The 11,250-nt window shown below is 45.8% G+C and overlaps 1 long non-coding RNA gene across 2 annotated transcripts in view; it reads right to left on the bottom strand.

Annotated features, from left to right (window-relative positions):
• Window positions 1–2,937: 2,937 nt before the first annotated feature.
• Window positions 2,938–11,250, bottom strand: part of LOC309328975 — a 26,370-nt gene continuing 18,057 nt past the window's right edge. For both annotated transcript variants that reach the window (XR_014150973.1, XR_014150974.1), the window contains 2 exons: window positions 10,791–10,920; window positions 2,938–4,131 (listed from right to left, as the gene is read on the bottom strand). This is a non-coding gene — a long non-coding RNA (uncharacterized lncRNA). The remainder of the gene's footprint in view (window positions 4,132–10,790; window positions 10,921–11,250) is intronic.

Below are 11,250 nucleotides of genomic sequence, written 5' to 3'. Positions count from 1 at the left end.
CCCGGATTTTCCCGGACATACCCAGTATACTGCTGTCGGAAACCATGTCCGGGTGGAAATCGGCCTCCCAAAAAATATGTCCAGGAAAACCCGGACACATGGCAACCCATGTCGGCAGTGCCATTTTTGGTGATTTAATAATATTCATTCATTCCCCACCCATCTGGCTGGGTTTGCCCAGCCACTCTGGGCGGTTACCAACAGAATATTAAAAACAGGATAAAACATCAAACATTAAGAACTTCCCTAAACAGGGCTGCCTTCAGATGTCTTCTAAAAGTCAGATACCGTATTTTTCGCACCAGACCATAAGACGCTCCTTGTTTTCAGAGGAGGAAAACAAGGGAAAAAAAATCTGAATCCCAGATGCCAGAACAGCAAGAGGGATCGTTGCACAGCGAAAGCAACAATTCCTCTTGCTGTTCTGGCTTCTGGGATAGCTGCGCAGCCTGCATTTGCTCCATAAGATATACACACATTTCCTTTTACTTTTTAGGAGGGAAAAAGTGTGTCTTATAGAGCGAAAAATACCGTAGTTGTTTATTGTCTTGGCATCTAATGGGAGGGCGTTCCACAGGGTGGGTGCCAGTACCGAGAAGGCCCTCTGCCTGGTTCCCTGTAACCTCACTTCTTGCAGTGAGGGAACCACTAGAAGGCCCTCGGAGCTGGACCTCAGTGTCCGGGTTGAACAATGGGGGTGGAGACGCTCCTTCAGGTATACTGGGACGAGGCCGTTTAGGGCTCTAAAGGTCAGCACCAGCACTTTTAATTGAACTCATAAAGCCCCAAAACTTTCATTTCTTGCGATTTTGCCCAAAAAAGTTCAACAACGTTTGGCAAAACCCTACAAAGTCATCTCGAGGGTACCAAGCTGGCAAAGGGTGTCCAAAGGAGCTTGGAGTGTCTACACTCTACAGCAGCAGATCCCAGTCAGATAGGTCCAGTTTGAACTGGATTTCAGCAGTGACTTTGCATTTCGCCACTTTGAGGAGCAGGGGCTCTCTGGAACCTCCTTGACAGGTCCCATCAATTCTGATAACCTCCCAGGCCACGCTAGACCTTCTCAGAGAGAGACCCACAACATACAAATTATCTGTGCTTCATGTTCCAGAGGGCTGTGCCTGAAGCCTAAACATTAGGAAGAACTTTCTGGTGTCAGAGCTGTTCAGCTGTGGAAAGGGCGACTTAGGAAGGACTCTCCTTCACTGAAGGTTGGATGGGCAAGGATTGTTTAGTTTTGATTTCTACCATGCAGGGGGTTGGACTAGATGTCCCCCAAGGTCCCTTCCAACTCTACAGTTATAATAATAATAATAATAATTTATTATTTGTACCCCGCCCATCTGGCTGGGTTTCCCCAGCCACTCTGGGTGGCTTCCATAGAAACCAAAAATACACAAAAATATCACACATTAAAAACTTCCCTGAACAAGGCTGCCTTAAGATGTCTTCTGAATGTCAGGTAGTTGTGTATCGCTTTGACATCTGATGGGAGGGCGTTCCACAGGGCGGGCGCCACTACCGAGAAGGCCCACTGCCTGGTTTCCCTGTAGCTTTGCTTCTCGCAATGAGGGAACCGCCAGAAGGCCCTCGGCGCTGGACCTCAGCATCCGGGCAGAACGATGGGGGTGGAGACGCTCCTTCAGGTATGCTCCTTCAGTTCCATAACACAGGAGTAGACACAGAAAAGGCCCTCTCTCATGTCACCACCAACCATGCCTCTGATCGTGATGGGACCAAGAGAAGGTGCTCACCTGGGGCTCTTAACACCTGGGCAGGTTTGTATAAGGAGATATGAAATTTCAGGGAGCCTGGGTGCAAGCCATTTAGGACTTTATAGGTAATATAGTTCAAAGTTGGTGCACAGGGCGGAGGCAGATAAAGAACTGGCCCCCAGAGCCAAAAGGTCCCCCACCCCTTTATTAAGGGGGCAAAACCATCACAAAGTCCTCTTGCACAAGTGTCTCTGAAATGAATCATAGAAGCATTATTTTGGACTCTGTTCCAGGAGACTCAATTCCAGCCGCTCCCCTAGAAATTAAGCACTGTCTGTCTCTATAATGATGTATTATTGAAAATACATTAAGAGGCCATCCCGTCGGCAGCAGAGGAAGATAATACGCCAAGACGCTTCCACAATATATCAAAGTGCCTTTGTTCTGATGATGCTTTAATGCAATGCATCAAACTGCCATTGTCCCAATAATGCATCATCGCAATACATCAAAGCTTTGTTGAGTTTTCTTGCAGAGGTGCTATTACAGGACTTCAAACCTGTGGCGTCCTTATGATGCACTGCCGGTGTGCCATAACCCCCTCCAGGGAGTCAGACATCAACCCATAGGAAGGGGTAAAATCATATCGCCCACACAGAGAGAGATACCAATTGCACAGAGTACCTTCTAGCGGATTCCATTCCCCGATACATACCTGTGCAATCACCAAGATAATCCTAGTAGGCTCTGCTGACCTTGCTATGGCATGCAGGCTGTTCCCTGCAGGCAATATGGAAGCAGGGCTTTCTCTGTGGTGGCCCCTATCTCTGGAATGTTCTCTGCTCTGGCATTCAGGAGGTTCTACCTCCAGCATGTTTCAGAAAGTTACTAAACACATCTCCTTCTTGGCCCAGGCATTTCCCAACTGATGATCATTGGACCAAACTGATGATTACTTTTTGAGTATTTGATAGTCTTAAATAATATCCAGTATGATTACAGCTTATGTGCGACTTAATTTGTGTGATTTCAACCATATGTGGTTGAAAGCGGGCTGGTTGAAATTGAGTAAGTTAAATCCAAGCAAGGTGGAGACAAAAGCTCTTCTTGTGCCAGGTCTGCTTGGGGTTACCCTGCATGTAAAGAGCTTTTATGCGACCCCCAAGCCAAGGAGATAAGGAACCACATAAACTTTAGAATAAATCTGAAGGCAGTCCTGTACAGGGAAGTTTTAAAATGTTTAATGTTTTGTTATGTTTTATATATGTTGGAAGCTGCCCAGAGTGGCTGGGGCAACCTAGACAGATGGGTGGGGTATAAATAATAAAATTTTTTATTATTATTATTATTATTATTATTATTATTAAGCAGGATATCCCTATTTTCATCAGATAAATGTTGGAGGGTATGAGACATTTTCAAATTCTCTGAGAATGAGGAGAAAAAGTAGAAGCTTCTTTCTCAGGGGAGCAAAAATATCGAGAAATGAGAGGTCCTGTTTCAGCACAGCCCCGCTTGAAGGCATTCCCCCCCCCCCCAAATGGACCTTTCACTTCACACACAGAAGCCAAACTCTTTGCCAACATTCCGAGCACAGCTCCTTCCTCCATCAAACAATATTCCTTGGCATCACAAGCGGTTTGGTCAACAGCAGGAGATGGCTCATTGGAGGCAGTAGCTGGTTTTTAGGTGATTCCATTTGGAAACATTTGCAGAAAGCCTGCATGATTTGACATTTCACACGGCTGTGAAAGAGAGCAGATACCAGCCAGCTCTGGAGAAACTCGTCCTGTTTACTTGACTGTATCTTTGGGGAAACAGCCATCGGGCAAACCCTTTTTTTTCTGAGAGATGCGCAATCAGTTTTGTGTTTACTCGCAGAGCTGCTGTGCAAACACCCAGCAATGGATGAATTAAACAAACACACAGCCTCCAAAGTCGACATAATCAGCTTAAATTCAGAGGGTAATTACAGGAGTCAAAAAAGCTGCGCCACAGCAGAAAGACAGGTCATCGAGGAGCAACTCCAGTGTCGACAGAAATATAAGTCAGCTCTGAAAGATGACCTCGGGAGCTGCAATTAATGTCCCCCAACGGTTAACAGTTACCGAAACCCATAGTGCAAAGCGCTCCGAGGAAAACAAACAGAAAAGTTGGCACCCGTCGAGGAATTTAAGCTTAAACCTACAAATTAAAAGCATCTCGAGAGCCAGGGCGGGACCCGAGAACATAATGTATTCCAGTCACTGGAAAGTCATTGACACAAAATTCAAAAGCGAAAAGCAAAAGCCATCTGTCAACAGCAGAGGTGATGCGAGAATCCTCAGGGGGCACCTGGGGAAACCAAGCCCTTCTTGTGTCAGCTACAGGGTTGTTGTTCTTTCTCTTTTCTGTTTACTTTTTCCTCGGCTGCGACCTGACAGGAAAGAGCCCGAAGGGGAGAAAAAGGAAGATTTAGAGAGAAGTGAAGAGACAAGTGAACTCCGACAAAGTTGCCAAGGGCAACCGAGGTCTATTACAACCAAACACACACACACACTATTAATTCTCACAAGGAAGAAAAAATAATCCTGGTTAAGATGGAGGAAAGATTAGGGTGTCAAGAGGCTTGGGTGGTCTGGTTAGAGTCATAATTTATTTACTTTCATTTTATTTTATTGCATTTATTTCTCACCTACGGTATCTTCCAAGAAGCTCAAGGTGGCAGACATAGTCCTCTCCTGCCTCCTTTATCAGACCCTCCCAGTGTCCCTATTTTCCAGGAACGTCCCGGTTTCTGATTTGATCCCGGAATGTCCCGCTTTTCCTTAGGACGTCCCTATTTTCAATGGAGAAATGTTGGAGGGTATGGAGTTATCTGACCCCCGAGCCATCTGAGGGCAATCCTGTACAGGGAAGTTTCTAAATGTTTACTGTTTTATTATGTTTTTATATATGTTGGAAGCTGCCCAGAGTGGCTGTGCTATACGTGTGGGGTATAAATAGTAAAATTATCATGATGGAAGGGGACGTCCCTATTTTCATCAGAGAAATGTTGGAGGGTATGCTTTATTTTATCTCCACAACAGCTCTGCAAGGTAGGTTAGGCTGCGAGGGGCAGTGACTGGCCCAAAGTCACACAGCAAGTTTCCTGGCCAAGTGGGGATTTGAACCCTGGTCTTTTCTAGGCCCTAGTTCGACACTTTAACTCCTACACTGCACCAGCTCTGTTTTATTGTTTATGTTACTTTTTTTTTTACTCTGAATTTTGTTCTAATCCCATCCCTTACTTTCCATGAGCATCTCGACTGAAGTGGAAAAGGCAGCGTTGAAATTTTAAAACAAACATCTGAGAGACTTTTGGAGCCAGCCAGGCCTGAGGCTCTCTTCTTCAACGTGTGAAGAGCTGTGGGAGGCCCCCAGCCAGTCACGGGCTGATCCATTTGAACTTTTCCCCAGCAAGCCCATGATCTCAAACCCTCCCCAAACTTATATCAGTTCTGTTTGCAAGTGCATGGATAAGAAGAGGAGAGGAAACCTGGCTGCAGGATCTAAACAGAACCCCCTTTTAGTCAAGCATCCTAGTCTCACAGTGGCCCCATTCGTACGATACATTTAAAGGACTATGGTACCACTTTGAACAGTCATGGCTTTCCCCCAAAGGATTCTGGGAACTGTCAGGGCTAGTGTGGTGCATGCTCCTCAACCATCCTGATTTCCCTGGCACACCCAGGAATTGCAGAAGCCATTCTGGCTTCTGATTGGATCCCAGAATGTCCCATTCCACCCCCCCCCCTCCAGCACTGCCTTCACTGCCAAACATGGGGAAGAGGAGCAGCTGGCACTGGAGTTTGCTGTGGTGCCATGCTCTCACACGAGTCAACAGCCTCCTGTGAGAGTGTGGCACCGAAAGAAGTGCCTCCTGACTTTCAGACTAGGACCTGGGACAGTCGAGGGTTCAAACCCCACTCAAGCATGGAGCTCCCCTTGGGCCAGTCATTTACTCTCAGCCTAGCCTACCTCACAGGGTTGTTGAGGGGATTAAATGAGGGAAAGATTCATGAACATCACCTTGAGCTCCTTGGGGTGTTTGGGGGGGGGGAGAGAAGTGGGGTGTTAAATAAATAAATAAATAAATAAATAAATAAATAACAAGAGTGCTGAGAGTTGTCAGGAAACCCAATTCCACAGAGTGGTTCAACATTTGATTCCTCTTCACTGGGAACTCTGGGAATTGTAGCACTGGGAGGAAGAATAGGGGGCCTCCTGACAACTTAACAAACTGCAGTTCCCAGAATTCCTTGGTTGGAAGCCATGACTGTTCAAAGTGATGCTTTAAGTGTGTAGTGTGAATGTAGCCACAGTGGCCAGCCAGATGCCCACAGGAAGTCTCCACATAATTTTAGACATCTTTATCATGTCCCCTCCTTACTTGACTGGAAGCTGCCTAGACAGGCTGGGGCAACCCAGTCAGATGGCCAGCATATAAATTATTATTAATGTTGTTGTTGTTGTTGTTGCTGCTGCTGCTGCTGTTGACTTCCCCTGCCCAAGCTACAAAGGCCCAAAGGTTGTGCTCTTTCCTCATAGGGGACTTGCTTCAGCCCTTTGACCATTCTGGTGTGAATAAGAAGGCTTCTTTCCCCACCTTATTTATGTATTCATATCCCCCCTTTTCCTCCAAGGAGCTCAAGGTAGCACACCTGATTCTCCTCCTCCTCAGTTAATGTCCACAATGGCCCTGTGAAGTAAGTTAGGCTGAGAGAGGGAGGGTCTGGACCAAAGTCACCCAGTGAGCTTCATGTCCAAGTGGGAATTTGAACCTGTCTCTCTCACTTCCGACGCCAAGACTCTAACCACTACACCACACTGCCTTTCCGTCCTACCCTCATATACTTTTGCAACCCTTTTACCCAAATGAGCCTCAGCTTCCTCACCACCACATCCAATTCTGGCAACCCCTGATTTCAGCCATATTGCCAGAAATCCAACATAGGCAGAAAGGAGCGATCTGTATCTTAGGTAAAAGGTATAGGTACCCCTGCCCGTACGAGCCAGTCTTGACAGACTCTAGGGTTGTGCACTCATTTCACTCTAGAGGCTGGGAGCCAGCGCTGTCCGCAGACACTTCCGGGTCACGTGGCCAGCGTGACAAGCTGCATCTGGCGAGCCAGCGCAGCACACGGAACGCCGTTTACCTTCCCGCTGGTAAGCGGTCCCTATTTATCTACTTGCACCCAGGGGTGCTTTCGAACTGCTAGGTTGGCAGGCGTTGGGACCGAGCGACGGGAGCGCACCCCGCCGCGGGGATTCGAACCGCCGACCATGCGATCGGCAAGTCCTAGGCGCTGAGGTTTTACCCACAGCGCCACCCGCGTCCCTGATCTGTATCTTACTGCAATGCAAACATTAACATGATTGCAGTTTGTTCCGATGACACTGATATGATAGCGATATACATCCTGAAACCAGTTCGTATTTGCAGAGTAGACGTGCCCTGGATCACAGTGTTCTGTTCCACCAAAGGCAACCACTACTGACAATATATAGCCCCCGGAGCAGCGATGAGTATGTTTGTGTGATCCCACACAGGTTACACAACAAAAGCTTCAGAGAGAAACACAATTCCCTGGGGAAGAAAACCCCAACAAATGTGAACACCCTTTCAAGCGTAAGCGGTGATGCCAGCAAACCTAGTATTTCCTCTCAGATATAAATCACGGCAGCCAAATTAAGTAATGGCTCTTTGCAATGAGAGTTCAAAGGGAAGGAAGCAACCTAATTATAAAGCAGCTGAGATTTACTGTTGGTTAATAAGAGCGTGTTCACGGATGCTCTGAGATCAATAGCTTTCACATGTTCTGCCTATCTTCCCCTCCCAAACTCCACATCTCAACAGCCAACTCTAGGCTGCAATTATTGCATCTGAAGTCTTTTCCCACCATGGAGTGTGAGTTGTTTGTCTTGCAAGCCAGGCTGTGACATCAGAGAGGGCATTTCATAAGCAAAAGCCAGCTTTCATAGAATCATAGATTTCGAAGGGACCCCAATCTAGTCCAACCCCCCAACAACACAGGAATCACATCTAAAGAATCCCTGACAGATGGGCACCCAACCTCTGTTGGAAAACCTTCAAGGTGACAAAGTCCACCACCTTCTGATGTAGTCCATTCCGCTGTCGAACGGCTCTTGCCTCCAGAAAGTTCCTCCTAAGATTTTGCCGGGATTTCCTTACTTGTCATTTGAGAGAGACAACGGGATGCTTCCTGGCAGCCTCTGCCACTGCTGTCATCGTCGCTTGGGACAAGCGCTGGCTCATCCTCCTCCCTGAGCTCAGCACTTATGGCGCTGGCAGAGGAAACAGGGACATCCCAGGATCAAATCAGAAATTGGAATGGCTTTCGTAATTCCGGTATTGTCCCTGGAAAATTGGGACACTTGGAGGGTATGCTACCCCTGCCCCAATACCAATAATCATAATTCTTTCAGGAATTGTGACCAAAACAACCCAAATCTGCATTTCCTTTTTCTTCCTTCCTTCCTTCCTTCCTTCCTTCCTTCCTTTTTTCATGTGTGTCATTGAAGCACATTCCCTTTCTAAAATAAATAAATAAATATTTATTTAAATTTAAATTCATATCCATACTTATATTTAAATTCATTCCATGCCAATCTCAGAAGCCCCACCCAGCCAGATTGCAGATGCAGATTGACAGCTGAGGTGCCTGGATGGCTGATGGCAACTTGGGCTGAGCCATAAGGAAGCTGCCAGCCTTTCACACTCCTCCCTCCCCTTCTGTTTCTCTTTCTCTCTCCGCCCCCCCCCCCCCGCCTCCTGGCACCCTCACTCCTTGAATGATGCTTGTCTCTCATCATCTCCTTCTATAAATAGCTCCAGGAAAGATTGCACATTTGCCGACTTGGGGCTTCTTCAGTTTCTCAGGCAGGGAGGCTAAACATACCCGAGAGACGCCACTCAGAAGGCCTCTCGCCCGCTGCCAAGTTTCTCTCTCAGCAGGCACTCGTGCTGCTCCTGCCCATCAAGTCCCAACTTGGCAGCTGTGGGGTTGGCATCATTGCCAAGCCAGTTCTGCGAGGCGAGATGATGCCAGGGTGAGCTGCACTTGCAGCCACCATCCCTGGAGTTCAGGTGCTGGAAGATGCGTAGAGATGCACAACTTCCTTCTTAAAATTCTTCTCTTCCTGGTTTCTGATTTTCCAAGTCAGTTTTGCCATTTCGGCATAGTCCATCATCTTCATCAGCCATTCCTCTCTGGGTGGAACTTTGTCTTCTTTTGCAAAAGATTCCTGCATTGCATGAGACAGGACAAGATGACCCTAGTGGACCCTAGTGATTTTATGATTCTACCCTATGGGACTTCTCTGAGTAGAACTTGGTTGGTTGTCTACAAGCCCAAACCAGAGAACCTCCAAAATCATTCCTTAACCTCCTGAGATCACGCTGACATGAAAACAATGGCAAGGCCAGCCATCTTGTGAGCCTGGAGAATCAATATTTGTCTTTCCCTCTGCCAGACCAGGCAGATTAAGAGTTTGTTGACATGTAAGCTGAGTGCAAACATCTTCACAAAAGGCTGACACTTCTTGATGGGGGAGAGAGCGCCCTTTGTCGATTTTTTTACCCCATTTCCTTCTTCAGAAAGCAAACAGATGCTGGGCAGATGGCACCTCCTAATTGGTCTAAGAGAAGGGAGGCCACAGAGGGATGTCTGGAAGTTGCAAAACCTTTGTTTGCAAGCAACAGAAGTTCCTTGCTGGTGGTTGTTGTTTTTTTTTTAAAGCATCTTCAGGAAAAGTGAAACTTCATATGCATGATTTGTTTATTAAATAACAATGATAACTTTAACCTCAAAGCAGTTAAAAAACCTCAAGGCTGATTTTATCTTGTTTTTAATTTCTAACTTTTATCTATAGGTTTCGGGTGTATTTTATGTCAACTGCTCAGAGGTTTTTACAATTAAGCAGCATGCAAATTCTGTTAGATAAAATGAATGAATAAATGTGAAAGAAGCATTTCTTTTTATGACGATGAATGTGGTGAAGGAAATCCCCACCACCCCATGATGTTATTTCAGGCTTCTAGTACATTCCCATGTTGTTGGACTCTAATTCCCATCAGCCTCAGCCAGCATGGCCAGTCTCCATGGATGATGGGAGTTGTAGTCCAGCAACACCTGGATGGGGGAGAAATTCACAAGTTTGCTTGTGAAGAGGAAACTATCTAATTTGCATGTATGCGATATTAAAATGGAAACACAGCTATCCTTTAACAGCCCCAGTGCTCTATGTTTTGCAATGCATTTCTCTAGTCAAGTAATGCGTGCGAAAATGCATACTCTTACTTAAAGTGTGCATAAAAATACATATAATTGTGAAGATAATATGCAAAAATGCATTATTTTAGGAGAAATTGGGTGATATTCAACTAAGCTTTACTTAGCATAGACTCAATTAAGGTCTTAAATAAGTTAGGTCCATTAATTTCAACGAGTCTGCTCTGAGTAAAACTGAGTTGAATTTCACCCAATATGCTTTGCAAAATAAAAATAAAAAATGCATCTATTAGGCAGAATAGCATGTACATTCAGATAAATATTGCAGGGGTTGGTCTAGATGACCCCTGAGGTCCCTTCCAACTCTACAACTTTATGATTTTATGAAATTTGCACTAAAACACTGGTTTTTAATGGGGATCTTTTTTTAAAAAAAAATTAACTATTTGACAATGTGAGGAACTGAATTTGAAGACAGAAAAATGAGAAATGGAGAAAACTCAAATTGGACAGATTCAGGCATCCCTAATCCATAGGGATCAGACATTTGAAGGCAGCCCTGTATCGGGAAGTTTTTAATGTTTGATGTTTTAGTATGTAACATCTATATATTCTGTGAGCCGCCCAGAGTGGCTGGGGAAACCCAGCCAGATGGGTGGTGTAAATAATAATAATAATAATAATAATAATAATAATAATAATAATAGAAGCGCGTCAATTGAATGCAGGGCAGTGCTTTAGCTGCCCAGAGCCATCAGCCCCTCCTTCTGCTTAGGGAACCCAGAAATGGCCAGTCACTCACTGGAAGCACAGTGGGAATTCACTGGGCTTGTCAGAGCAGAGGAGGAGCAGTGTGCCAGGCCTGCCATTTGCCTTCTTCAACTGAATGAGAGGAATTAAACAGTTACATGTTTTGATTAGACCACACCTGCCTGGAAAAAAGAAAAGAATCGTCATCTTCCTGGCTTGTTTTCAGGGCGTTGACGGGCGCCCTTTCTATCCGAAAAGGAAGCTACAGCCATCTTATGCATCTGAAGGTGGCAAAAGCGCCAACATTGACTCAGGCTGTTTGTTGAATGGGTAAGAGGAGGAGAGAGCCCAAGGAGCTTTGTTTGTTTTATAGCTGCATCAAAGAAGGTTTTGGCACCCAAAGGAAGATTTTGACTTCCTTAGAAGCACAGCCACTGTTCGCAGGAGCAGCTCCAGATATAGAGAGCATCAGTCAAATGAGCACATGCTCCTTTGGAATGCTAACTGGAGAG

Source organism: Podarcis erhardii (genome assembly GCF_964252035.2).
Source record: "Podarcis erhardii genome assembly, chromosome: 14".
NCBI classification, from domain to species: Eukaryota; Metazoa; Chordata; class Lepidosauria; order Squamata; family Lacertidae; genus Podarcis; species Podarcis erhardii.
This window is presented reverse-complemented; position numbering and strand designations above follow the sequence as displayed.